This window comes from Pongo pygmaeus, chromosome 12, assembly GCF_028885625.2.
Source record: "Pongo pygmaeus isolate AG05252 chromosome 12, NHGRI_mPonPyg2-v2.0_pri, whole genome shotgun sequence".
NCBI classification, from domain to species: Eukaryota; Metazoa; Chordata; class Mammalia; order Primates; family Hominidae; genus Pongo; species Pongo pygmaeus.
Window position 1 is genome coordinate 82,560,030 of NC_072385.2, and position 26,683 is coordinate 82,586,712.

Here is a 26,683-nt window from a genome sequence, read left to right on the forward strand (position 1 = left end):
CTTTTTAAAATTGTTCACTGCTGGTGTATAGAAAAACAACTGATTTTTGAGTATCAATCTTGTACCCCGCAACTTTGCTGAATTCATTTTTTAGCCTTAGGAGCTCTTTTGAATTGGAGGGGGTGGGACTTTCCACCTATGGGACTGTGTCATCTACAATAGGGATAGTTTTACTTCTTCCTTTTTGACTTGGATACCATCTATCTATAAAACGTGTGTGTGTGTGTGTGTGTGTGTGTGTGTGTGTGTATCACTGTGTCTAATTTCTCTGGCCAGAACTTCTAGCAATGTTGAATAGCAGTGGTAAAGGCAGGCATCCTGTTTTTGTCCATTATCATAAGACAAATGCTTTCAGTCATTCATTATTGAGTATGATGTTAGCTGTGGATTATTCCTAAATGTCCTTTTTTTGTTGAGAAAGTTGTCTTTAATTCCTACTTTTTCTGGTACTTTTATTTAAAAGGTTGTTGATTTAATCAAATGCTTTTTTTCTGCTCACTTAGGATGATCATGGGTTTTTCTCTTTTTGTCCTGTTAATGTGGCATATAACATTGATTGATTTTCTTATGCTGATCTACTCTCATATTCCTTGGATAAATCTCACTTGGTCATGGTGTTTAATCTTTTTATTGTGCTGTTGTACTCAGTTTTCTAGTATTTTGTTGAATATTTTTGTGTCTATTTATAAGAGATATTGGTCTGTAATAATCTTTTCTTATGATGTTTTTATCTGGCTTGATAACAGGATACTACTGATCTCATTAAGTGAGTTAGAAAGTAATCCCTTTTATGTTTGTTATTGTTATTTATTATTTGTTTTGTTTTGTTTTAAAGAGCTAAGAAGATTGGTGTTACTTCTTCTCTAAATGTTTGGAAAAATTCACCACTGAAGCCATCTTGTCCTGGCCTTTTTTTTGGTTGGGTTTTTTTTTTTTTTAATTACTGATTTAGTTTCTACTCAGCATAGGTTTGTTCAGATTTTCTATTTCTTCTTGAGTCAATTTTTGTAATTTGTGTGTTTCTGGGAATTTGTTTCACTGAAATAATTGTTCATAACGTTTCTTATAATCCTTTTTACTTCTGTAAGGTCAATAGTAATGTCTCACTTTAATTTCTGATTTTTAGTTATTTGCATCTCCTTTGTTCTTTGTAGTCTTGCTGAAGATTTGTCAATTTTGTTGATTTTTCTTCAAAGAAACAACTTTTAGTTTCATTCAATTATTTTTTACTACTCTATTTTATTTACCTCTATTTGAATCTTTATTTGATTTCTTCTGCTTCGAGCCTAGTTTGCTTTCCTTTTTCTAGGTCTTTAAAGTGTAACGTTATAGATTTAAGAGTTATCTTCTTTTTTAACATAAAATTTTACTGCTATAAATTTTCCTCTGAGCACTGACTTTGCTGCATCCTATGTGTTTTGTTATGCTGTGCTCTTATTTTCATTCCTAAGTATTTTCCAATTTTTTTTGTGATTTATTCTGACTCATTGACCATTTAAAAGTGTGTTTAATTTTCACATATTCATGTATTTTAAAATTTTTCTTGTTACTGATTTTTAGCTCTGTTCTATTGTTGTTAGAGAAAAAACTTTGTATAATTACAATCTTTTAAAATTTATTCAGATTTATTTTGGGGCTTAACATACGGTTTATTATGCAGACTATTTCATATGCACTTGAAAAGAATGTGTATTCTGTGGTTTTGGGTGAAGTAGTCTACATGTGTCTGTTTAGGTATAGTTGGATTAAGGTGTTGTTCAAATCCTCTATTTCCTTAGTTATCTTTTATCTAGATCTTCTAACCATTATTGAAAGTGAGCAACTGAAGTCTCCAACCATTATTGTTGAATTATATCTTCCTTCAAATATGTCAATATTTACTTCATATATTATGGGAGCTCTGTTGCCGAATGTGTGTGCTTATTATCATTATATCTTCCTGATAAATTTATTATTTTATCAATATTTACTGCCTTTCTCCGTAAGAGTTTTTCACTTCAAGTCTATTTATCTGATGTTAGTTTAACTAACCCAGTTTTTATTTTGTACACTGTTTGCATAGAATATATTTTCCAGTATCTCCTTTTATAATTCCAACTACATAATGTTAAATGTAATCAAACTATTCATTTATGCATTCATTGATTTTTTAATTGAACACTAGTTGATTACCTACTATCAATAAATTGAAGATACTGCCCTCAAATAACCTTTATTTTATTCTGATCTTTCAATGACACAAAAATTATGTTTTCAGTGTGGACTCTAAAATTAAAAAAGAACATTTTTATTAAAATGTTTTAATCAACTTTATCAAAATACAAAATATACAACATACTGCACTCATCTTAAGTGCATTGTTTGAAAATATTTAAAATATCTACATTCATGCAAACTTACTACAATCAAGATACAGAGAAACTTCTATGCTTTTAAAATGTCCTCACAATCCCCTCAACCCTAGCCCCAGACAACAATTTCTGTGCTTTCTCTCACTAGACATTACATTATCTTTCTACAATTTCATAAAATGCAGTACCTATTCTTTTATATCTATGTTCTTTTGTTTATCAACATGTATTTGGAATTCAAACATATTGTGTGTTAGTTCACTCCTTTAAATTACTACGTAGTTTTCCATTGTGTGAATATATAATTTATTTATCCATTCATTTTCTTATTCTTAGGTTTTCTCCAGTTTAGAATTGTTATGAATAAAGCTACAATGTATATTTGCATATATTATTTTTGTGAATAAATATTTTTATTTATTTTTATTTTTTATTTTTTGAGATGCAGTCTCGCTCTGTCACCCAGGCTGGAGTGCAGTGGCGTGATCTTGGCTCACTGTAAGCTCTGCCTTCCGGGTTCACGCCATTCTCCTGCCTCAGCCTCCTGAGTAGCTGGGACTAAAGGCACCCGCCACCACACCCGGCTAATTTTTTGTATTTTTAGTAGAGACAGGGTTTCACCGTGTTAGCCAGGATGGTCTCGATCTCCTGACGTCATGATACGCCCACCTTAGCCTCCCAAAGTGCTGGGATTACAGGCGTGAGCCACCGCGCCTGGCCGTGAATAAATATTTTTATTTCTCTTGGGTAAATGCCTAGAAATGCAATTATGAATCATATGCTAAGCGTATGTTTAACCATTTAAGAAGCTCCAACAGTTTTCTGAAGGGATTGTACCAACTGTCACTTCCACCAGCAGTGTATGAGCATTCCAATTGCACCACATCGCCTTCAACACTTGGTATTGTAGCCATCATAATGAAAATATTCTGGTATCTCATTTTGTTTAAATTGTCATTTCCTTGATGATTAATGATATTAATCATATTTCCCTTTGCTTACTGGTCATACATGTTTCTTCTTTTGGAACAATCTATTCAAGCCTTTTTGCTCATGTTTTAATTGGGTTATTTGTCTTTTTATCATTAAGTTGTAAACATGTTCAATATACTCTAAGTAGAAGTATTTATCCTTTTTGGATAAATATATTATGAATAGTTTCTGCCTATGGCTAATAGTTTTGTTTTCTTGATGTTGTCTTCCAAAGAGCAGAATATTTTTATTTTAAAAAATTTCAATTTATCAATTTTCTTATATGCTTAGTGTGTCATTTCCTGAAAAATATTTGTTAGACAAAGGTTGGACAGATTTTCTCCTTTGTTTTCTTCTAGAAGGTTTATATTTTAGCTTTTCAATTTAAGTATACGATACTTGTCAAGTAACATTAACTTATTTTGAGAACAGAAGCTTTTCTGTAATTCAAGAAGCTTGAGAATGTCACTGACTCTTTGCTAGAGAATATAGCAATGCCACTGGAAAAAACATAACACATTTTTTAGACAAGTCCATTGAAAGGAATGTGTCATGGCTTTGTGAATTTAAATCAGATACTATGTTTACTATAAAATGTATAACAGCCTCAGTTTTCAAAATTTAAATCTTGATAATGTTAAACAGATGCCACCTAAGCAGTACCACATTTATTTTCACAAACTTTTATTCAAATGTGTCATTCTCAGCTCCCGACTCTACTACTGTGATTCAACAGTGGGTTTATCAGGTAGCGATGTAAAACCAGTACAATCTTAACACAGGGAATAAAGCAATATTTAGCAAAATTATCCATGCATTTGCCTTGGACCTGCAAAACAACTTCTATGATTACATCCTAAAGATGAATTGGCAAAAGTACAAAAAAATCTCTGCAGAGGACCATTTATTCTAGCACTATTGTAATAGCAAAACTGGAAGTAACCCAAATATCATCAATTAAAGGCTTGTTGAATAAACTATGGTTTATCTGCATATAGAATACTATGCAGCTGTTAAAGAAATGGGAAATACATTTACATATTGTTAATGGTCTCCAAAACATATTGTTAAGTGAAAAACAAAACTATCATGGAGAAAAGTGTGTATGTGTCTTTATTTAAAAAAAGTGAACATATCAATAAAAATTATATTTCATGAAGAAATATAGTGATATACTTTTGGAAATGAAGAATAACCCAAAGCATAAAAAATAAAATAATAAAAATTATATTAGCTGGAGGAAGAGGTTGCAGGAATCAGGGATAGAAACCAGACTTTACAGAAAATACCTTCTTGTATGCATTTTATTTAGAACTGTATAAATATTTCAGATAATTACAAGAAAAAACAAAATGTAAAAGCAGCTTCTAAGAAACAATGGCAAAATGAAGAGAAAATAATGAATCTAGCAATGTATCAAGATAACGAAAAATTATTATAAATGACCACTAAAGGTAGTCATATAACTTTATATTCTCAGTGTTTTGCATAAAACAAAAAGCTCTAAAAAATAAATCTCAAAGTATTTTTAGCGACCATATTTTAGTAGTAATAGAAGTATTGTTCTAAAGCCATAATATATAAGGTATAATTAAAACCTTCTAATAATAATTTTTAATACTGTAATTAGAAATATCAGTGTAAACTCAAGGTGGCATATTTTCTGTTTAAAAAAAACCAGTCTATTCAATAAATCCACATAGATTCTGATCAACACAGTATCATTAGCCCCTGTCCCTAGTCTCTAGAACTAGATTGTAAGCTTTTAGTAACACTTCCCACTAAAAGGAAACAGGGCTTCTGGGAGAAATGGCTGACTCCAGGCCTGGGACAGGGAATGTACAAATAAGCCTGGAAGATCTGGTTATACCAGAAAGCAATAAAATTATCAAAGACTTTTACAGCTGGAACGAAAGAACTTAGGAGGCCATTTGAAGAGACTCCTACTGCATGAAAGCAAGACACTGAATAATATCTTAATAATGAAACGAATGGATTCAAATATAGCAAACCTCTTAAGATCCATCAGTTCGTAATAATACAAAACCCCCAGGAATCACTGTATCCGTCACCTATCACAAATAATCCATGAAAAGAAACCACTTCAAAACACACTGGCTTAAGCAAAAATCATCAATTTTTGCTGAAGTGTCTGTGGGTTTTCTAGAGGTAAGGAAACTCTAGCTTGGGCTTGCCTGTGCTTAACTCTAACCAGCAAATGAGATCCAGACTACATTTTTGTTATCCTCCTTTGACAAGCAGCATAATGATGAGACACGCTCTTCTTCACGATAAAGACAGAAGTACAGGAGTGTATGTACAAGTACAAAGCTCAACCACACAAGCAAATTTCAAGCCCCTTATTGTTCCATGGCCTCTAACATCCTGTTAGCCAAAGTAAGCTCAAGACAGAGCCCAAAGTCAAGAAAGGGAAGAACGCTTTGCTTCTACTAAAATGAGCTAAAAATTAACATTGCAAAGGGTAGAGACACAGGTAGGATGAAGAATTACAGGCAATGATGCAATCTCGCATAGTCATCTATGGAACCTTTTCTAGAAAACCAATTAATATTCTGAAAAATCAATAAATAACAAGATATTTTAAAAAATATTTACCTTGTCTCTCCAATAAAAACTATATATGAAGATATCCAAGGAGTTGATGGGGAATGTATTTAATAAATGAAGAAAGAATGATAGAATTAAAAAGTCACCATTCTAGAATGTTCCAGAATTAGAATATCACTATTCACCACCTAGAATGATATATTAGTCCATTATATCACTGTCTAATAAAACATAAGCGAAACAGTGAAAAACTTGTGGAATAAGAACACCAACAAAACAACACCAGAGTTGTTAGGAAACAATTGAGAACCAACCTAAAAAATAACCTAAATAACCAAAGCTGAGAAAATTTGAGCATCTATAAGCATAACAAAAACAATGAATCAAAGTCAATTAAAATATTTAAATACATGATTCAGAGAGATATTGAACACAAAATTCAAACAAGAAAAAATAAAACACTGATGATATTTGGATGATGAAAAGAAACCAACTCATTATTTTACATAAAGGAAAACAAAGAAAAATAGTCAAGGCATTTGCCCAGCTTTCCCTCTATGAGCTGTAACTCAAGGGAAGCAAATAGTTGATAAGTAAAACTTTCCCTTTATACAAATATTTTAATTAATATATTAAGAAGAATTAAAAGCATTAGAACATCACTATTTTACAAACTCTAATCCATTAATAGGCAATGATCATTAATTGCTAACATTACCAAAAGAAAGATAAGTGGATATTATATGTCTCTGTAGTAAAATGAACAATGCTACCTATAAGGTAATATTCTCAAAACCTCCTAAATTCAATCTAATCAAGATCTCATCTCCAATTTATACGAGATGGAGGGAAGAGAGAAACATGTGATATTCTCCCTTGGGATGCAATTTGCCAAACCCAGAGTTTTGGAAACTACAAACACAGAAACTGCTCAGAATAAGATACATTGCATATGAATTAGTAATCCTTAAAGCTGGGTGATGGAACATGGAGGTTTTCTATTCTAGTTTTTTCTTTAAAAGGTAGACAAGTCAGGTTCAACATATTTTGAAAACATATTTTGAAAGTGCAGTTGAAACAGAAATAACAAGTCTTATTTTGGGGGTAGATAGTCCAAGTTATTCTTTAAGCTGCCTGGCTAGAGATTCAGAGTGACAGTTGCTAGTGTACATTTCTGAGTCACTGAGCTCCCCTCCCAATACTATTCGGAGTGCCACCAAATATCCATGAAATTCAGAAATTAATGACAAAATAGAATTTGTGCTAGTTCCTAAGATTCAGAAGTTCATGTCTCATGCCTAGCAGTAACTAAAATTCCTGAAATAAAGAATGAATAATTGTTTCACAAGATCACCCATGTGGCCATATTCTTAAGTTAGGCTAACTGTATTACCTACTTGCCTGATGATCAAATATCATGTTTATAAATGACTTATGATAGTGTGTCCTCATGAACAACTATATATTTTTCTTAATAAGAAACTCTTACTGATGTGAGATAGTCAAGGGGTTGCTACCAGTATGTAAATTAAGGATTGAAGTGGGGAAATGGTGACTACCTTTTGCTGTCATTTACATTTCCTCAGTATTCATGAAGGACTGGCATTAATTAACATCATTATTTTGGGCCACAAGGCTCTTGTAGGCCAGAGCTATCCTCTTATTGCTTTTATGTTGTTAAGCCTCTTCAAGGGAGTAATCTGATAAGGGTTTTAATAATGCAAAGATAATGTGGCTGCAAATAAAAATGTGTAAAGGTTTCTATTAAAAAGTATTTTATACAATTCAAAAAGTTAAAACAGAAGATTTTGAATATCCCCAACATTAAAAAATGGTAAATGTTTGAGATAATGGACACCCTAATAACCCTGATTTGATCATTACACATGTGAGGTTTGGGCATTAGTATGTTAAATGTGTTCAATTATATGTGAAGTAGATTAGTAAAACAGAAATCATCCATTTGGAAGAGACAGAGATTGCAAGCATGGTCAAAGTTTAGGAAAATCATTAGGGAGATGGACAGATGAATACATAGAGAGAGAGAGAGACAGAGATAGGGAGGTAATGAGAGATGACACAGAGCATATAAATAAATACATGATGGATGAGAGTGTGCTTATAAAGCTTGTATTGGAGAAGATTGGCAAAATTTAAATACTGTTAGATTTAGGAAGAAAATAAGTAGGTAACTGATGCTAGTACTCTGAGAATTAAGAGCATGTCCTTCCTGTATCTTCTGTTAGGTTCGTTCCCAGGAAAAGAGTGCTGTCATACTGAGCCACATAGATTATTGTTCTGGCTCTGTGTGACAGCTCTCATGCTGATATGGTGTACTATGGCTGTGAGGTACAATATAAGCCACAAATTTAGAAAAAACATCGGAGAAAAACTCAAATTATAATTTTTACACAGTAATGACTTGTTATTAATCATGCTTGTTCTATTATGTTGCTATTTATGAAATAGAGAAGAGTGGTTATATATTTCTCTGCATTTGGAGGTCAAGTGGGAAATGGACAGAGATCCTTGGGAGTCTGACTGGTCCCACCAAATTATTAAACTGAAAACATATGGACTATATATATATATACACCAAACACAAACAGAAGGATTAACCCCCAACGGTACTCAAGGTTTAGCAGAATTTCATAGGGATAACTGATTAAAAGCATAGATTCTTGGGCTCTACCTTTAGAAAATTCCAAACCAATAGGTATTGGAATAGGCTCAGTAATCTGTATTTCTGTGAACACCCCAGGTGATTTCAATGTATACAGTTCCTATAAGATGATTATCATAAACACTGAGAAGCTGACACAATATGAAAAGAGGTAGAAATTTAAAAACCTACATTTATCCATTATGAAATTTTAAGAAAATATTAGCACTCTCATTATAATAATTTGTAGGTATATTTAGGAGCATATACATCTATATTATATAATTTCAAGCAATATATTCTTAGTTCAAGTAATAATTTTAAAAAATGGCCAAATAGGTGAAATAGTAAATTTCCCACAAGGTGACCAGAAATAAAATACAGATAAAGTAAGTGGAGTATTCACCAATTATTATCATATTCAATTTCCAAACTGCAATTTAAAGCCACATAGCTGTGAAAGTCCCATGAAAAGCTAAAGAGTTATTAAAAATGACAAAGCTTTTTTATTGTTTACTTTTGGAATAGTTTTGAATGCAAAGATGCACAATCTCTGGCCATTTTATTGTCTTTTACCAAATAGTTACCTTTAAGAACACTGTCCTCTGTCAGGAGAGATACAAGAAATTGTGAATAGCTGTTAAGAGTCTAGCCAACTGTTTCTTCAAGCATGATTCCAGGACAACCTGCAACAGAACAATTTTGCATTTATTATAAAATACAGACTCTGAGATCCTCTCTTACAGATATTAAATAAGAATATGGTGGGTGTGGGTGGTCCTGTGGGGGTGGTGGAAAGGATTATGGTTATCCATAAGTAATAACTTCCAGTTTCAGAGTTTATGACCTACTACACATTGTCAAATCCTCTTCTTAACAGAGAGGTGAAAAAAAGAGTATCTGATTTGAACTTTCACAGTATAACCTGAAATGCTTACTTTTTGCTATAGTGACAAAGAAAAGCCTCTAATGCAGGGCCAGGACTAGTGGAAGATGGGTAAGACACTTACCTTGAGTAGGAAAATTAGGAGGCGCCGGCCAGGTACAGTGACTCATAACTGTAATCCTAGCACTTTGGGAGGCCCAGGTGGGAATATCACTTGAGCCTGGGCAAAACAGTGAGATCCCATCTCTACAAAAAGTTTTTGAAAAAAACTGGACCTAGTGGCACGAATCTGTAGTTCTACCTACACAAGAGGCCAGGGCAAGAGAATTGTTTGAGCCCAGGAAGTTGAAGCTGCAGTGAGCCATGATCATGCCACTGTACTCCAGCCTGTGTGATAAAGTGAGAACCCGTCACTAAAATAATAAATACATAAATAATGAGGATTAAAAAAATGAAATAAACACTAGTGGCAGGATAAAATGCTCTGCCAAGTCATGTTAAAGTCTGAAGTAAATTAACTAATAAGCAACACTGGACTTTAAACAAATTAAATGTTACATTGTTTTTATTGAAAATGTTATCTTTTTTGTTCATCATGGATATTTTCGCATTTTATTTTTTCCTAGTACATTAAAATATTGTTTATCTTAATTCTTGAGTTTTTTAGTAACCCCTTAACTTTTGCACCAAAGGCATATGCCTCCCCAGCCTCACCCTAGTTCTAGCCCTGCACCTATGAACTGTGCAGTAAAGAATGGCTACAGTTGTTTAAAATCATGGTTAACATCTAAGCACAATAGGTTGTGGCCCTTCAATAGCATCTCCTGGATAAATATGTTTCTACTTAAACTATGCTCCAAATATTTAATTAAATTTGTTATGTAAAGCCGCCAACTGAACTTAATGTTTCCCTAGTCTGAGATTGAAGTGGGAGTGCCCTCAAGTATACTTGATACTTAGTTTGGTTAATCATTATTTTTTTCAATTTAACCAATGAATGTAACAAGAAATAAAGAAGGTGAGGAAGTGTGTAGAAAGAAAAAAAATCATAATAAACTGTATCCAGGTTTTAATGTTAAGTAAAATATTGACTTCATAAAATAATAGTTCTCATCAACAACTAATAATGTCTTCAAAGGTTCTATTTTATTGTTATTATTATATGTTGAATGGGAGAATTTTTCTAAAGAAAATGCTTTTGAAGTCCTATAACCAAGAAGAAACTCAAGCCAAGTACTTGATTGCCTACTAAGTAATTTTTGTGACATATACTCATAGAAGCAGATTTTGTCATACTGTTTATTTCACTATTATTATTATTATTATTATTATTTTTAGACAACATCTCACTCTGTCACTCAGGCTGGAGTGGAGTGGTATAATCTCAGATCACTGCAACCTTTGCCTTCCAGGCTCAAGCAGTCTGCCCCCTCAGCCTCCCACAAGCTTGGGACTACAAGCTCGTGCCACCATAGCCAGCTAATTATTGTATTTTTAGTAGCGACAAGGTTTTACCATGTTGCCTAGGCTGGTCTTGAACTCCTGGGCTCAAGTGATCTGCTTACCTTGGCCTCCCAAAGTGCTGGGATTACAGACATGAGCCACCGCAGCCAGCCACGACTGACTTTATTAGATGAAAACAGCTTGCTTAAAACCTCCCTATGGCAGGGCTCTTTTGAGAATTGTCTGTTTAAACATGGCATAGATTTGCAAACTAAAAAATGGTGAGAAAGCTGAAACATACACTCAAAGTTAACCTTTGGAGAGCAGTTAAAGAAAAGAGTGTTTGGTTAAAGGGACTCATGACAAAGCAACATGTTGGTGACAATATCTTAAAAACGTACAAAGGAAAAAGAGCAAGAATAGGTGCGTAGACATTGTACAAGGTCATCATTAACCTGACGACAAAATCAGAGAAAGATAAAACAAAAAAAGAGAACTACATGCCAATATCTCTGATAAACATAGATACAAAAATTCTCAACAACATACTACCAAACTGAATGCACCAACACATTAAAAAGATCATTCACTATTATCAAGTGAGATCAAGGATGGTTTAACATATACAAATCAATAAGTGTAATATACAACATTAACAGAAAGAAAGAAAAACATACGATCCCTTCAATAGATATAGAAAAATATATGTGAGATCATGCAGTATTGTCTTTCTGGCTCTGGCTTACTTCATTTAACATGATATCCTCCAGGCTCATCCATGTTGTTGCAAATGACAGAATTTCATTCTTTTTTGTAACTGCATAGTATTCCATTGTATATACATACCATGTATTCTTTATCCATTTATTTGTTGTTAGACACTTTTAGGTTGATTTCATTTTTGGCTATTGTAAATAGTGCAGTAATAAACATGAAAGTGCATATATTTCTTTGACATGCTGATTTCATTTCCTCTGGACATATACCCTACAGTTAGGTTGCTGGATTATATGATAGCATCATTTTTAGTTTTTTGAGAAATGTCCATACTTTTTTTCTACCATTGCTTTACTAGTTTACAATCCCCAAAACAATGTATAAGTGTTTCCTTTTCTTCACTTCCGTGCCAACACTTGTTTTCTTTTATCTTTTTGATAATAACCATCCTAACAGGAATGAGGTGTTATCTCTTTGTGGTTTTGGTTTGCACTTCCCTGTTGATTAGTTACATTGAGCATTTTAAAATATACCTATTGGCCATTTCTATATGTCCTTTTGAGAAATGTCTATTCAGGTATTTTGCCCATTTTTAAATCGGGTTTATATATAAATGAGTTAAACACTTCAACAAAACAAACAAAAAGAAGGTGGCATTCAATCAAAGATTACCAGGTACTTGACGCATGAAACCAAATAATTGAGAAAAGAAAAATTTTAAAAAAGGAGGCAAAAATAAAATCAGTCATTCAGACATAGCAGTTATCAGATATAAAATACCAAATAATTATAATTAATATGTTTAAAAAATAGATAATATGAGGAAAAATATTATCAAATAACTGGACCAGAATCATTAAAACTAATCAAATACAAATCCTATAACTGGAAAAAATACAACCACTGGTTTAAACAACTGAATAAATCGACTAGGTTAGAATCAATAGAACAGAAAACTAGTAAGTTAGAGAAACGGTCAATAGAAAATATCAAGACTGAAGCAAAAAAATAAAAAAAAATAAAAGAAGAAGAAAAAGCATGTGTACTTGAAACATATAGAATGTGGTGAAGTTATCCAGCATATGTACAATTGTAGTCCAAACAAAAAGAGGAGAGAATTAGTTGGGATTAAGCAATGTACAACTAGCTACTGGCTATGAATTTTCCAAAACCAAAGAAAAATATAAGCTTAAATATTTAGAAAGACCATAAGCAGGAAAAACACAAAGAAAAACGTCACTTAAATGCTCACAGTAAAAATGCCTAAAATCATGGTCTTAAAAACCACCATGCGGTTGGGAGAGGAGGACCTGGGAAAAGGCCGTGGAAAGACACATTACCTTAAAGGAGCAATGATAAAACTGCAGAGCTGACATTTCAACATAGTAAGTGGAAGCCAGAAAATATTTGGATATTTTTTAAATGCTTAAAGAAATAATGTCCGAACTAGAATATTCTATCCAGTATAGTTTTCAAAATGAATGCCAAAATGAGTGTATTGTCAAATACACTCCACAGGTACACAAACTAAATGAAATAACAAAGGGAATTTTTCATACAGAAAAAAAATAAGTTCAATGAAAGCAAGTAAGTAAAAGAAGGAATGAAGAGCAAAGGAAAAGATATATATATATAAAAATAATTATAAATAAATATTGACCTATGAAATAATCATTGTAATGAGCTATGGATTATAATGTAGAAATATAATAAAAACAACAATAGCACAAAAATCAGAAAAGGGCAAAAGAATTTTAAAAATTTAAAAGTTCTTGCATTGTCCTGGAAATATTAATTTATGTTTGACTCTGATAAATCAATCACTCATGCTATACTCCTAGAAAACCACTAAACGCTCCTACAGGAGAAAATATTAAGGAACAAATGTAATAAAAGAAAGGAGATGATAAGAACATAAATAGTAAGATGCTACATACATACTCAAATGTATCAGTAATGACTTCAAATGTAAATAGACAAAGTACTCCAAGTAAAAGACAAAGATTTTCATATGGAATTTAAAAAGTCAATCAAATGCAATTTATAAAAGAAGTATAATAAACTAAAACATATGGAAAGATTAAGGCAAAATATAAAAAAGATACACCTTATGGAAACTAACCAAAATAAATCTGGGTTAGCAATACTAATACCTGATAAAATTAACTTTAAGGCAAGCAATATCACTACAGATGAAAAGGAATACAACAGAATGTTTAAAACATTCATCTACCAGGAATATATAACAATCTAATTTTTCATTAAACAAATTAAACAAATATATAAAGAAAAAATACATGAAGGATATGTATTTATGACAAAATATATAAAGAAAGTTCTACAGAACGTGAAGTATTTAGAATATATAAAGTTATGGTAAATAAACTTGATCTGGCAGACATAAAACATTTTCTCCTTAAAATGTAAAGTGTTAACATCTAAAAAAATTAACAAATACAAGGCCTTAAGTAAGTTTTAACAAATTTCAAAGGGTTATCATAAGGAATATGAATTATGCATGGGTAGTATCATGGAAAAAAGTCACCCAGTATTTGAAAATTAGTTCACGTATCTATGGATCACAAAAAATTCCTAGTTAAGTCTTACTATCCCTGGATGAGAAAGAAATCACATCAAGCAATGAAAAATAATTTACCCAAATAATAATGAAATACTACATAGCTGAACTGCTGGAGTGCAGCTGAAGTCATACTAAGAAGGAAATTATAATCTTTGATGGAGAGATTAGAAAAGAAGAAAGTGAAAATTAAAGTTCCAACTATACACCTCGAGAACTGAGTAAGAACTTAGAAGAGTGTATTAAACCCAAAGGAAACAGAAGAGTATAACTAAAGTAGCAGAAATCAATTACACAGAAACAAAAATACAGTAAAAAGTAAACAATAATGGCTGGTCACGGTGGCTGACACCTGTAATCCCAGCACTTTGGGAGGCCAAGGTGGGCGGATCACGAGGTCAGGAGTTTGAGACCATCCTGGCTAACAAGGTGAAACCCCGTCTCTACTGAAAAAAAAAAAAAAAAAAATACAAAAAAAGTAGCCAGGCGTGGTGGCGGGCGCCTGCAGTCCTAGCTACTCGGGAGCCTGAAGCAGGAGAATGGCATGAACCTGGGAGGCAGAGTTTGCAGTGAGCCGAGTTCGCACCACTGCACTCCAGCCTGGGTGACAGAGGGAGACTCCGTCTCAAAAGAAAAAAAAAAAAAAAAGAAAAAAAAAAAAGTAAACAATCATTAATTCTTAGGAAACATAATTAAAATTAATAACTCCCTAGTAACATTTATAAAGGTAAAAAGAGAGAATAAAAAATTACTTAATACGAGGGGAAATGGAGCATCTGTAGAATCCTCTATGAATAGAAAAAAATAAAATCTTAGCTTAGGTGATCTGGCTACTGAATATTCTACTAAGAATTTGATGAGAAATACAATAATGTTATTACGTAAACTCTTCCAGAGAACAGAAAAGAAACCCACAATACTTTCCATCTTGTTTTACAAGGATAGTGTAAACTTGCTCCAAAATTGTAGGCTATTTTCTTTCTGGATTTAGGCAGAAATCCTATATACAATATTACCAAAGAAAATTAATAAAAGAATAATATATGATGAACAAGAAATGCATATGCTAGGAATTCAAGAATGGTCAAAATTTCAAAAATAACTAGTGTAATTCATCACATTAACAAAAGAAATAAGACAAATTATATGATTATTTCAATAAATGTTGAAACAGTATTTGAAGGATTTCACCAATATTAGCAGATTGGGATTAGAAAGGAATTTACTTAATCTAATAAAGTATATATATATGAAGTATAATAAACATGCATAATGCTGAATTATTTAAAGCTACAAAATATTATGATTCATTATAAAAGCTCATTGAGACAAAAAGATAAATGAATAATGATATAAAATATAAAATCTATCAAATCGATTTTCATAAAGTTGACACTGTAGAATAATGAATACACTATAGCCCTTTCAATATATAATTCTGGATTAATTGGATATTCCTATGGGTGAAAACATCATCCCTGAGGGAATATTAATCTAAGTGAGAAGGATTAAAATTAAAAACTTCTTGCAATGTAACACAGGAGAACATATATCAAGATAGGAAGATTTTCTTAAGCAGGACACATGAAACAATAACTACAAAGGAAAATATTAACAAATTGAATTACATTAACATTTAAGTTTTCTGTTTATCAAAAAAAATGAAGAAGGAACAAAGGTTAATTACAGATTGGGGGAAAATATTTTAATACATGTAACTGCACAAGCAATCATACCTGGAAAAGGTAAAGAGTCCCTACAATTGATTTTAAAAGACAAGTAATCGAATTATTTAAAAATGGGCAAAAGACTTGAATAGGCCCCTTTTTAAAAGAGGATATCCTAATGGCCTATAAACATATGAATAGGTACCTAACATAATCGGTCATCTGGAAATTAAAAAATGAAATGTTAGTGAGATACCAGTGAAACCAACTAGAATATCTAAAATTAAAATGATTGATAATTTTTTTTGGCCAGAAAGACAGAAATTCTCACACCTGTTTTTCAGTGTATAAATAGGGAAAACTTTGGAAATCTGTTTGTCAACAACTACTAAAATTAACCCATGACCCAGCAATTCCATTTCTAGGCATGAACCCAGTGGAATTGTGTACATATTTGCAACAAATAACGTGTACAATGTTTACAGGACATTATTTGTAAGAGTCCAATACTGAAAACAATACAAATGTTTATCAACAATTGACTAGATAAATATTGGTAAATTTATAAAACTGAATTCAACATTGACAATGGAACAAAATCACTGCTGCATGCAACATGGATGGATTTCACAGACATAAAGTTGAACAAAAGAAGGCAGACACAGAGTAGAACATACTGAATTATACCACTTATCTAGATAGCAAAAACAAGCAAAATTAGTTTTGGGAGTTTGAAATCAAGTTATTAATTAAATTTATGGAGCAGAGAATAGAAAATGACTAGAAGGAATAGGAGTTTAATATTCTAATATTTTATCTTGGTGAAAGTCATAAGGGTATGTTCATCTTTTGAAATTCATCAAGATCAAGACTTACATTTTCTGTCTTGTATTATATTATTTTATAATAAATAAGTTTATTTAAACATACTGCCAATATTGAATCACTGGAAATCTAGAATATTCCTTTTTTCTTGTCCTAACATCGTATTTGGAAAGCAGGTTCACTTTGCACTGGTTACCAACTTGTCTGAGTTTGATGAGACAGAGCACACTCATAAACAACAAGTTACATGATGGAGATTCATTATTTACAAATCAGAAGCAAGGGACAACAGATGCCTGGGATCCATCGTAAATAGGTCCCCCAAGGCCCAAGAAAACTGCCTAGAATGGATGGAGCCTTGGCTGTGAGTGGCCCACTTGCCCCACAGCTGACAGACCTTAAAAGGCAGTCTGCCCTGGGTTATGCATCTAAAGGGCCATGGAACTCACTGGGCAACAATTTGAAGAACGTCCTACTTCCAGGAGAGAGAGGAACAAAGCCTGGGCTGTCCCAGGCAGTTAATCCATAACTAAATATGTTATATTTCCTAGGAGGAACAGGAGCAAGGCCTGGGCTATTTCACTCATTCCTCTCTATTTCAAGATATTGTATTCTCAGCAAATTCTGTCATTATTCTTGAGAACTAGAAGAAAAAGGCAGTTTGGGGAACTCAGTCCATTAAAAGCTTCCTGGAGAATTGTCCTGCACTATCCAAGATTTATTTCTACCTAAAATGTATTGAGATGTATCCATTTAGGGTGACGTATTCTTGCTCTCTCTATTGTGATTGCTGTTCTTATATTCAATTTCTCAAAACGTAGACTCTAGAATAATGTCTGTATCTTATATTTATAGTTTTCTACATTTGAAAAGTACCACAATAGAATAGTACAGTGAACAAGAATATGGACTTTAGTTTTAGAAAGATTTGGTCCTCACTCTACCAGCAGCAGTCTACAAGTTTGAAGGCGAGATGGGTAGCATCTCCAAGCCATAGTTTGTTGAAAGACAAAGAGAATGAAAGTGAGAGCAAGCGTGTGTATGTGTGTGTGTCTGTGTGTGTGTGTGAGAGAGAGAGAGAGAGAATGTCTATTTTTCAAGGTTGTAATGGATAAAGTAATATATATATATAAACTTATCTGCTAAATGGCCTCTTATAATAGTATTATTCATAACTATATGTTTCCATCCTCTATCATGCATCCTGTACTGGTTTCCCAGGTTTACCATAAACTATCACAACTTGGTTGGTTTACAATATAACTGGGTGGTTTTTATAACAATAACACATTCTTTCAGAATTCTGGAGGCTAGAAGGCTAAAATCAAGGTGTCAGCCAGGTTGGTTCTTTCCTAGGGAAAAATCTGTTCCATGCCTCTCTGAGTAGTCTGCTGGTTGCTGGCATTACCTGGCATTTCTTGGCTATATAGTTATATCACTGCAATTTGTCTTTGTCTTCATGATTCTCTTTCTTATATCCCCTCTGTGTTTTCAAATGTGTCTCTCCTTTTAAAGATGCCTGTCACTGGATTTAGGGCCCACCCTAATCCAGTATGACCTTATCTTAATTTGATTACACCTGCAAAGACCCTATTTCCAAATAGTCACATTCGTAGATAAGGTTAAGACTTCAACATATCTTTTAGGGGGATAATTCAACTCCCAACATATACCATGCAGGTACTACTATAGGAGAAGCTAAGAGATTTGTCTCTGTTGCCATACAAAGCAAGTAACAAAGCTGTAGCTGGAAACACATATAACTCAGAATTCAGTGCTTCTTGTAACATACCAAACTACTTAAAACAATTGTCTTCATGTTCTAAAGGTAAACTTTTAATAGCAACTGTACTGTTTTATCTATCCTATGTGCTTGGCTGAATTTAGAACATGTAAATAAATAATTTGAAATGTTTACTAGAGAGAATAACCACCCATGATTATGAGTTTGCATGTGCATGTGTATACAAAGCTGTGAAGGGCACAAACTGGTAGGGTGTGTGCCATTTCCAACGAGCAGAGAAGTCTATTTTGTCCTGCACAATATTGTGGTAGTAGTGGTGATTATTTCTTAATAAGCCAAGATTTTAAAATCAGAAGATTTCACATAAAATTTCAGATTTCCAGCTGATCTTGTAAAATCATAGGATCTGGCAACACCAGACTCACATGGTCACAAGCTGTTGGGGCTGCAGAGTGAATGACATTTTTAGAGAAGTATGAACATTTTAGGTGTCCACACTGTCTGCCAATCCTAATTGTTTTCCCAGTTTGCCTACCCCACTCATGTATGTCAAACACCAGACACTGTTAAGCATTTCATTCTGCTCTCCTTGTTCTAGAGAAAATTAAAGTGCCTATACTGTACTATAACTTCATTCAATGGGATGTGTACATCAAGCATATACTTAAGGATGTAGTTTATTCCTATTTCACTGATCTTCTTTCCTCAGCAAGAGAAAAACTCTCATCAAAATAAAACTCTTCCCTATTCTGCTTCACGAGTCTCTTCAAAAACCTAAGATCTTTTTTTTTCACATAAAAAGTGGGTACTAATGCTCTAATTTGTGAAGTTACAATAAAATATCTACAACTTTCTGTATTAAGATATCTAGCTCTGTGGGTGTCTGTAGTATTAAATGAAAAAATGTAAGTAGGACAAATGGATGAGAAAGGCAAACATAAAAATGAGAAGAAAACTGAAAAAAAATGAGGTTTAAAGCTATATTGAGTAGGAGGAGGGCAGTAGTTGGAAAACTGGTAAGAATTGAATATTTTTAAAAATCCATAAGCCCAATATAAAATCAAATAGGATGTGTTTTAAAAGCTAACCACAAAATGTTTCGAGATGCCATCACAGAAAATTGATTCCACAGATTTCTAGGGGGCAGAAACAGGCTAAAAAGAAGCAAAGATATAATAAGACTCTGAATTTCACTGGCATCCATAACTCATCACAAATCCCTTGCTCTTTTCTTAAAAGTCATAGTAAGGAATATTAAATAGGACTGGCTAAATTAAACAACTTAACTAGTTACAGGCACCCAATAAAAATAAATTTGAAGCCACATTGTGATGAATGAGATAATTACTTTTCTGGAGCCTAGCATCTGAGAATGGCAGGCTTGAGTGTAGAGTTGGATTGTGGGGAAGAAAGTTCTGTTCATAGGAAGAGAAATAAGTCATTAGAGGGGATAATAATGACAGGCTGAAGTGTGCAACTAAATCACCGATCGAGGAAAAATAAACCCTCTGGCAGGGACTTTTCACAGACTTCATCTAGCGACAGCTATTCTTCCTCAGAAAGATTTTTCCTCATTGTGGGGGAAGGAGGGGTGGAAGTAAACATGGAGGAACACATCCAGGTGTAAGTGCTGCCCTAGATTTAAAAATACTGCCCATCAAACACACTGCAGGGTTTCCACACTGAAGCCTTTCTAGCAGGTGCATCGTTCAAAACTTAACTACTGTTCTCAAGGACCTATCTACATGCTTTCTCTACTGCTGCTTGATACCTTAATAATTATCATTACATTAATGATTTGCAGCCATTTTAAATCACATTCTACCTTCTGATTACAGAAAATTTACATATTCACGGAAAAGTAGCCTAATTTTACTATGTTTGAGATTTTTTCAAGTAGTAAGAAAGTATTTAACATACTGACTTTGCTTATTTCTCCTGAAAGTTACTTAGTAAGCTTAATAGGAAATTATGTGTCTTTTTGTACATGTAAATCCTAGTCTGTTTATTCCATTTTATAGCTGAGTCTCAAACCCTAGACTTGATTACATTTCCTTGCATTTTTAAATTCATCTAGTTGTAAAATAAATTTTATATGGCAGCATTCAATATGTATTCTTAAACTTTTGTAACTAGAAAACTCTAATTGGTTCATATAAAGGGAACTAGTTAGAGACATTTAACTGCAAACAAAAAATAGGATTATATTTATTATTAAAATAAAGTCATGAGCTAAACAATAGAATTCCAACTGTGCAGCACTGATAATGTAATTGGTTAGAGAAATTCAATAGCACTCTGAAATTTAGTTGAATTAGCATGTAATATTTTCCTGATACTGTGATTTAGTAAGAGAAAGTGGCTTCATTTTGATCATCTATAGGACAGTAAATAGAAAATCCCCTCAGAGTGATAAATCTTACTGTTCTTTTGAGTTGTTTCTCATTTTAAGTGAAAATGCATTTAATGTATATCAACTGATATTTTTCCTCATTGTTACCATGTGTTTCTTCTTCTACCCCTTATATCAGTAAAGATAAAGCACCCTTCATAACTGATATCAATATTGGAATTCATACGTATCTCAAAGCTTCCACTTTACCTTAATGTTAATTGAGAAAGTAGGTGTTTACACTGATTTCCTAATGTTAAAGCACAGGGTCTGATTGCAGCAATAAACACAGAGTGTCTCTGTTGCATTCGTTTCTCAGTCAAAAAAAATCTTACTACTTAGTTTCATTTATTTTTAGTGTAGAGTTAGTCTCCATGTTAGAATTCTCATTAATATTAATAACCTATGGAAATATACTTGCTTTAGGTGAGCATGCATTTCCATTTTCATTGTTGCAAAATGTTTACCAGTTTATGGCATGAGATATTATTTATGTTTCCATATTTGGGTTGCCACAAATTCTCCCAATCAGACATAATCATAAACAAGCACCTTGATTTCACAGTTATCTCATTTGTTCTGAGTGGTAGCTAGGGGCAGGAGTTGAAATCCTTAACATATTTCTGTAGCCTAAAATTAGTAGATTCCCTAAGGTGATTCAGGAGGAATTAATCCTACTTCCCACCTTTTAGAAAAATACTAGATTGTTCTTACAAATGTTAGATTGCTTCAGATTCAGATCTACAGGAATTACCTCACATCTTGCCCAGAAACAAACAAAAAAAGGTAGTAACATTGAAAACACGTCACCTATAATATGCAACAAAGTACATGACTATCATATATTTCATACAGTATTAGTCATTAAGGAATGTTATGGCAAAATTCTGGAGTTGACTGTTTAGTTTCCTAGATTCCTCTTGATGAAAGTCTTAGAAAGGAAAAGGAATGAACAATTACAGGCATCTGCATTCTGCCAAGCACTTTGCTAGGTATATCTGATGATCCATTGAAAGTCAGTGTAGCAAGGTGGTTAAGATTACAGAATTGAGTTTGGATTTTTCCTCACACTGTTGCTTGCTTACTAGACTTTGACTATCTGGGCTAATCTCTCTGTGCTTCACTTTTTCTCATTGGTAAAATGAGTGAAATCCTAGAACCTACCTCTTAGAGTTTCTGTGAGGCTAGAATAAGTTAATGTAAGTAAAGCACTTAGAGCACTGCTTGGCGAGGAGTAGGCACAAAATTAACATTCAATGTTGACATTATCTCCACCAAGTCTTATAAATGGAGATCCCATTACCTTTATTTCACTGATGAAAAAACTGGCACTTAGAGAGTTGAAGTAATTTATGGAGAAACAACAGAAAAACTCATACTTTAAAATACATTTAACAACTTTTATTAAATTATGTTGTGATATTTGCATTCTAAGCTACATACTGATAGTTTTCTCTCTGCATATTTACTGAAAAAGAAAGTTTTTCTGGCTGTCCACTTCCTTGGACTACATACAGTAAGTACCTTAAACCTGACTGCAAAGGTGATTACTCCAATACATCATCTATTCCTTCAGTTTATATAGTTTGTGTGTGTGTGTCAGGGAGGCGGTGGTGAAGAGATATGGGAACACTGGTCTTTTTAATCTTAAAATTTACACATGCAGCATTAAGAATGTCAACATTTTTTTTTAATCAAAACACCACAGAAGACATCTCAAGGAAAACCTTGACTCAGTGGAAACACTGTGTAGCCCAATTGAAGATAAAATAAAAATTCACAAAGACGAAATGAAATAAAGTAGGAAATTGTTCAGATCACATGCATTGGTGGTAAATAATGAATTTTTATGAATCCAGGTAAAAGGCAGTGCTTTGACTCTTAAGAGTGCCTCTACCACTACCATAATGTTCACTGATGCATGTTCACACCAGATCTTAAGAGCATCATGGAACCAAGTTAGACTTGAGTTTTGAAAGTGGGCTGTCCATTCCACTTACTTTTGCAATAAGCTTTAGCTCTATACTAAATACATCGGGGTGTACCTTCTGTGCTATTTGTTATATAACCTAATGGTAGGAAAAATTGAGAAAGGCCCTGAATTAACAAGACTATTTTTTGTTTCAAGTTCACTGAATGACTGAATAATTTAGATAAGTAATTTTCTGAGTCTTAGTTTTATATCATTTAAAATTAAATTTTTGTTTTAAGAATCATGTTAACAGCTATTATTTCATTACATTCCCAAGGCAATCTTATGGAATAAGCTGACAATGACTAATACCTCTATTTCATAGTCAAAGAATTCCGGTTTCAGAGAAATTCCTTCCATTGAGTCAAACAGAACACAGAGTGGGTTGTAGTTGATAAATATAGCCAATATTCCACAATTTGGAATCCACAATTCCAAATATTTTATGTTTATTTATTCATTTCATCTTCACAACATCAAACACATGAAGAGGGAGCTATTATTATATCCATTTTACAGATGAGGTGACTAAGGCAGTATAAGGTTAAGTATCTTGCTGGGTTACAACTAATAAATGGCAGAGATTGAATTGAAGCTCAGACAATCTATTTCCCAAACATGTAACCACTTGACAAAACTGCCTCTCTAAGGGCGATAAACATATTAAAACCTGTGACACCTGCCTTCAGGTTATTTAGACCCTTTTACAAAAGTAGTAAAAGTATAAATCGGCTTATCATAGGAACGAGTTCTAGTTTTTTGGAAGAATATACATATTGTAATTGTAATGTATATTATTTTGATGTTCCCAAATTTATCTAGTTCTTAAATTCTTACCTATAGGGCCTGGAGGCCAAAAATAGTCTTGCCTTATAGTATTTGAGGTTCAGACTATTAGGTTTGTGACGTTGCAATAAAAATGTCTGTATCTGCTCCAAAACTAACCCAGGCTAGGAATATACAGGAATAGGAATTTAAATGCCCACAGGGTGCAAACCATAATTTAAAGCCACAGACCCCGGACTCCTCTACCACCTAATCTGTAAGCGCCCTTAGATTTAACCCCTTTCTCACCAAACCCAGCAATGCCTATTGGGCATGCCCGGTTGTATGGTTGGAGCCTCACAGCGAGTTTTACTTTCACCAGGTTTTACCAGCTGCAAAAGGGAGGAGGAGACGGAGGGAAGAGTTAAACAGGTAGAAAACTTGGTTCAAGACAGAGCAAGGAAGGCTAGAGAATGACGAGAGGCTGCAGTAAAAAGCACCTTGTCACACAGTTGATCGTCGTCTGCAAGTTGGCATCTTACCCTGGTGGGTTCCTTTTACATCTTTTTGGCACAGCCTAGGCAAGTCATGAAGATTTGTTGTGATTACTCAAGGCAGAGCTACAGTAAGGGGTGGGGCAAGGGATATCGGATCTAGGAGAATGCCAGTGCCTGTGTGAGTCTTGCTTGCCCCTGCATGCCTCGAAAAACTGCAGCTTCTTTTCAAGGGTTCCGAGCAGGAGACCAAGGTGCACAAGTAAAGCCAGAGCTCATCATAAAATCATCGACTCCTTGGCCCCTTCTCTTTGACTGCTGGGCCCTTTCCTGGCACCCTCTCAGGTATCCCCGCCCAATCACTACTAAACCCCGGAGAAGTGGAATCTCCATACAGCTTTCCATGGGTCTAGCAGGGGCCTGGGCATGCTCAGTAGGCTACGTGGTTCTCTGGTTCGTGTTCGTTCGTTCGTTCGTTCTCCCTCTCTCTCTCTCTCTCTCTCTCTCTCTTTTCTTTCTTTCTGATGGGGAAGAGAGGATGGTGACAAGTTAGAACCGCTTGCGGCAGGTCCCCGTCCCCAGGATCAGGCTCCCCCTGCAAGGGGACGATGCAAAGGTAAAAGCACCTCGCTCCGCAGCATCCAGACCTGGAGGGGCTGCAACCACGGGCCAAGCCCACCCATTCCCCAGCCAAAGGACGGGCCCGCCGCTCTCCATGGTACTGCGGAGAGCTCAGCTCCGCCCTTCTCTTTCAGAAGGACAGCACCCGGCGTCACGTAACCCAGCCTTCTCAGGCTCCACCACCGCCTTTTCCTTCCCAGCTCTTTCCCTCTCCTCCCCCTCCTCCTCCTTCTCCTCCTCCTCCTCCTCCTGCTCCCCTCCGTTGCCTGTTCTCCCCTCCCGCACTCCTGGAGATAGACGCTCAAGCCTGACGCCTCTGAAAAGGCAGCAGCAGTCGCCTTATCCATAGACCTCAGGAAATTCGCTTTGACCGATGCATGCTTCAGGCTCTGGCTCGAGCTAAGGGGAATAACCGGGCAGGTAAAGAAGCTCAATTTGGGTTGGGGGGAGGGGATGGGGCGAGGCAAGCTGAAGAAGGATATCTTTCCCCATTGTAACTGAGCCAGGATCTGCCACAAATACACAGGGAAAGATGGGTGGTGGGAGGGTGGAGGAGTGTAGATCTTGGTTGTTTTGCATGAAGCCTTTTAAATAGATGGCAAGAAGAGATGGTGGAACTGGGATAGTAACTTAAAGGCTGAATGCAGTGATTTATTAGCAAAAGAAAGAAAAGAACAGACAGGCTAGATATCAAAGCAATAAAATATCTCTCTATATATTTCTTTCCCTACCTCATCAGCCCCACACTGTGCCCATCCTTAATTTGTGCAGTAGACTCCGAGCTCCAAGAAACTGCACTAGTATTAGAGATGGAGCTTAGAGACTGGGCGGGAAAGCCAGAGAGAATTTTGGGTGTGCATTGGTATTGAGGGACTTTGCAAAAGCCAGGGGTGAAATAACAAGCACTTCTAAAATTTCTCTCAGAGATTTCATGTTCTTTATGAAGATATATACATATTGAAGGGTGCATGGAAAGGTATAGGTGTGTATGTGTGTGTGATATCAGAAACACTAAAATATGCAGCTGCAGCCGATGAGCATACTGTATTGATCCTCCTAGTGACTTGGGATGAATTTGATTCTAGAAATGAAAGAAAAGATTAATGATGCTGTTAGTCTGCTTTTGAATTAGAGTGCTTCTTCTTTTGGCTGCAGTAAGGTTGTTTTTCAGATCCCTTTATTTCATCCTCTAATTTGTGAACTCGCCAGGTCTTTCTGGCACCTAGAGAGAATCCTCTTTTCTCCATATAAATACGGATACTTGCTCACATACAATGAGCTTCCTCCAAGAACTGGGAAAACCAGTTAACCTCCCTGTGATAAGAATGTACAGATATCTATATGTACGTATATATTGCTCTAGGGTTTTTCTCTCTTCCACCATCCCTTAAAATTGTCAAGGTGTGCATTAGTGGAGGAGGGCAGGAGGGACGGGAGAAAAAAGGTTATGTGATCAATGTAATATTAATTAATATAATAACTGGCTCCAACAGAGTTACACACATAAGAAAAAAAAAGATTTTCTAACACATGAGCTTGAGAAAGGGTTCAAAGCACTACTCTTGATCGTGACATTCCAGATTTATTTTGCAAATGACTGAAAATTTAGCAGATTCCTGAGTCTACTTAAAATATGAAAGTATACTGAATAATATGATATTGCAGATGACTTCACGGGCCCCTTTCCTTGAGTTTGATACAGGAGAAGACAAGATATGACTGGTGATTGCTGATGGTGTGGAATGTATCAGCCATAATAAATAAGCAACTGAGATTTTTATTTCCTTTTGCTAGTGGGCAGTGTGTATGTGCGCACACCCGCACAGCGTGTGTGTGTGTGTTGAAAGAGAGAGAACCAGTCATCAATTTCATCTGGGAGGAACTTGAAGTGGGATCCCCTAGCTTGGTGGCTCTCAGCTGACACCTGTAGGGACTGCTCTGTACTGAAGAGAAATGCTCTCAGCTCCCTCCATGGAGAAGCAGCAGCACAATGCGGTGCCATAAATTACTGCTAGTTTCAGCTTGT

At 34.5% G+C, this 26,683-nt stretch overlaps 1 protein-coding gene and 1 long non-coding RNA gene across 25 annotated transcripts in view; one reads left to right on the forward strand and one right to left on the reverse strand.

Moving 5' to 3' along the window:
* The window catches only part of LOC129030077 (uncharacterized), a 1,381,814-nt gene extending 1,357,356 nt beyond the window's left edge, over window positions 1–24,458 (reverse strand). The window contains exons 1-2 of the long non-coding RNA XR_008500551.1: window positions 24,043–24,458; window positions 9,141–9,239 (exon numbers count right to left, since the gene is read on the reverse strand). This is a non-coding gene — a long non-coding RNA (uncharacterized LOC129030077). The remainder of the gene's footprint in view (window positions 1–9,140; window positions 9,240–24,042) is intronic.
* NRXN1 (neurexin 1) overlaps window positions 24,067–26,683 on the forward strand; it is a 1,133,558-nt gene continuing 1,130,941 nt past the window's right edge. For 13 of the 24 annotated variants that reach the window (XM_054474905.2, XM_054474907.2, XM_063648742.1 and 10 more), the window contains exon 1: window positions 24,655–25,077. The gene's annotated coding sequence lies outside the window, so the exon portion shown is untranslated. Of the gene's footprint in view, window positions 24,089–24,647; window positions 25,078–26,683 lie in introns of those variants that run through there. The other 11 variants (XM_063648746.1, XM_063648747.1, XM_063648748.1 and 8 more) reach the window with 4 other exon arrangements.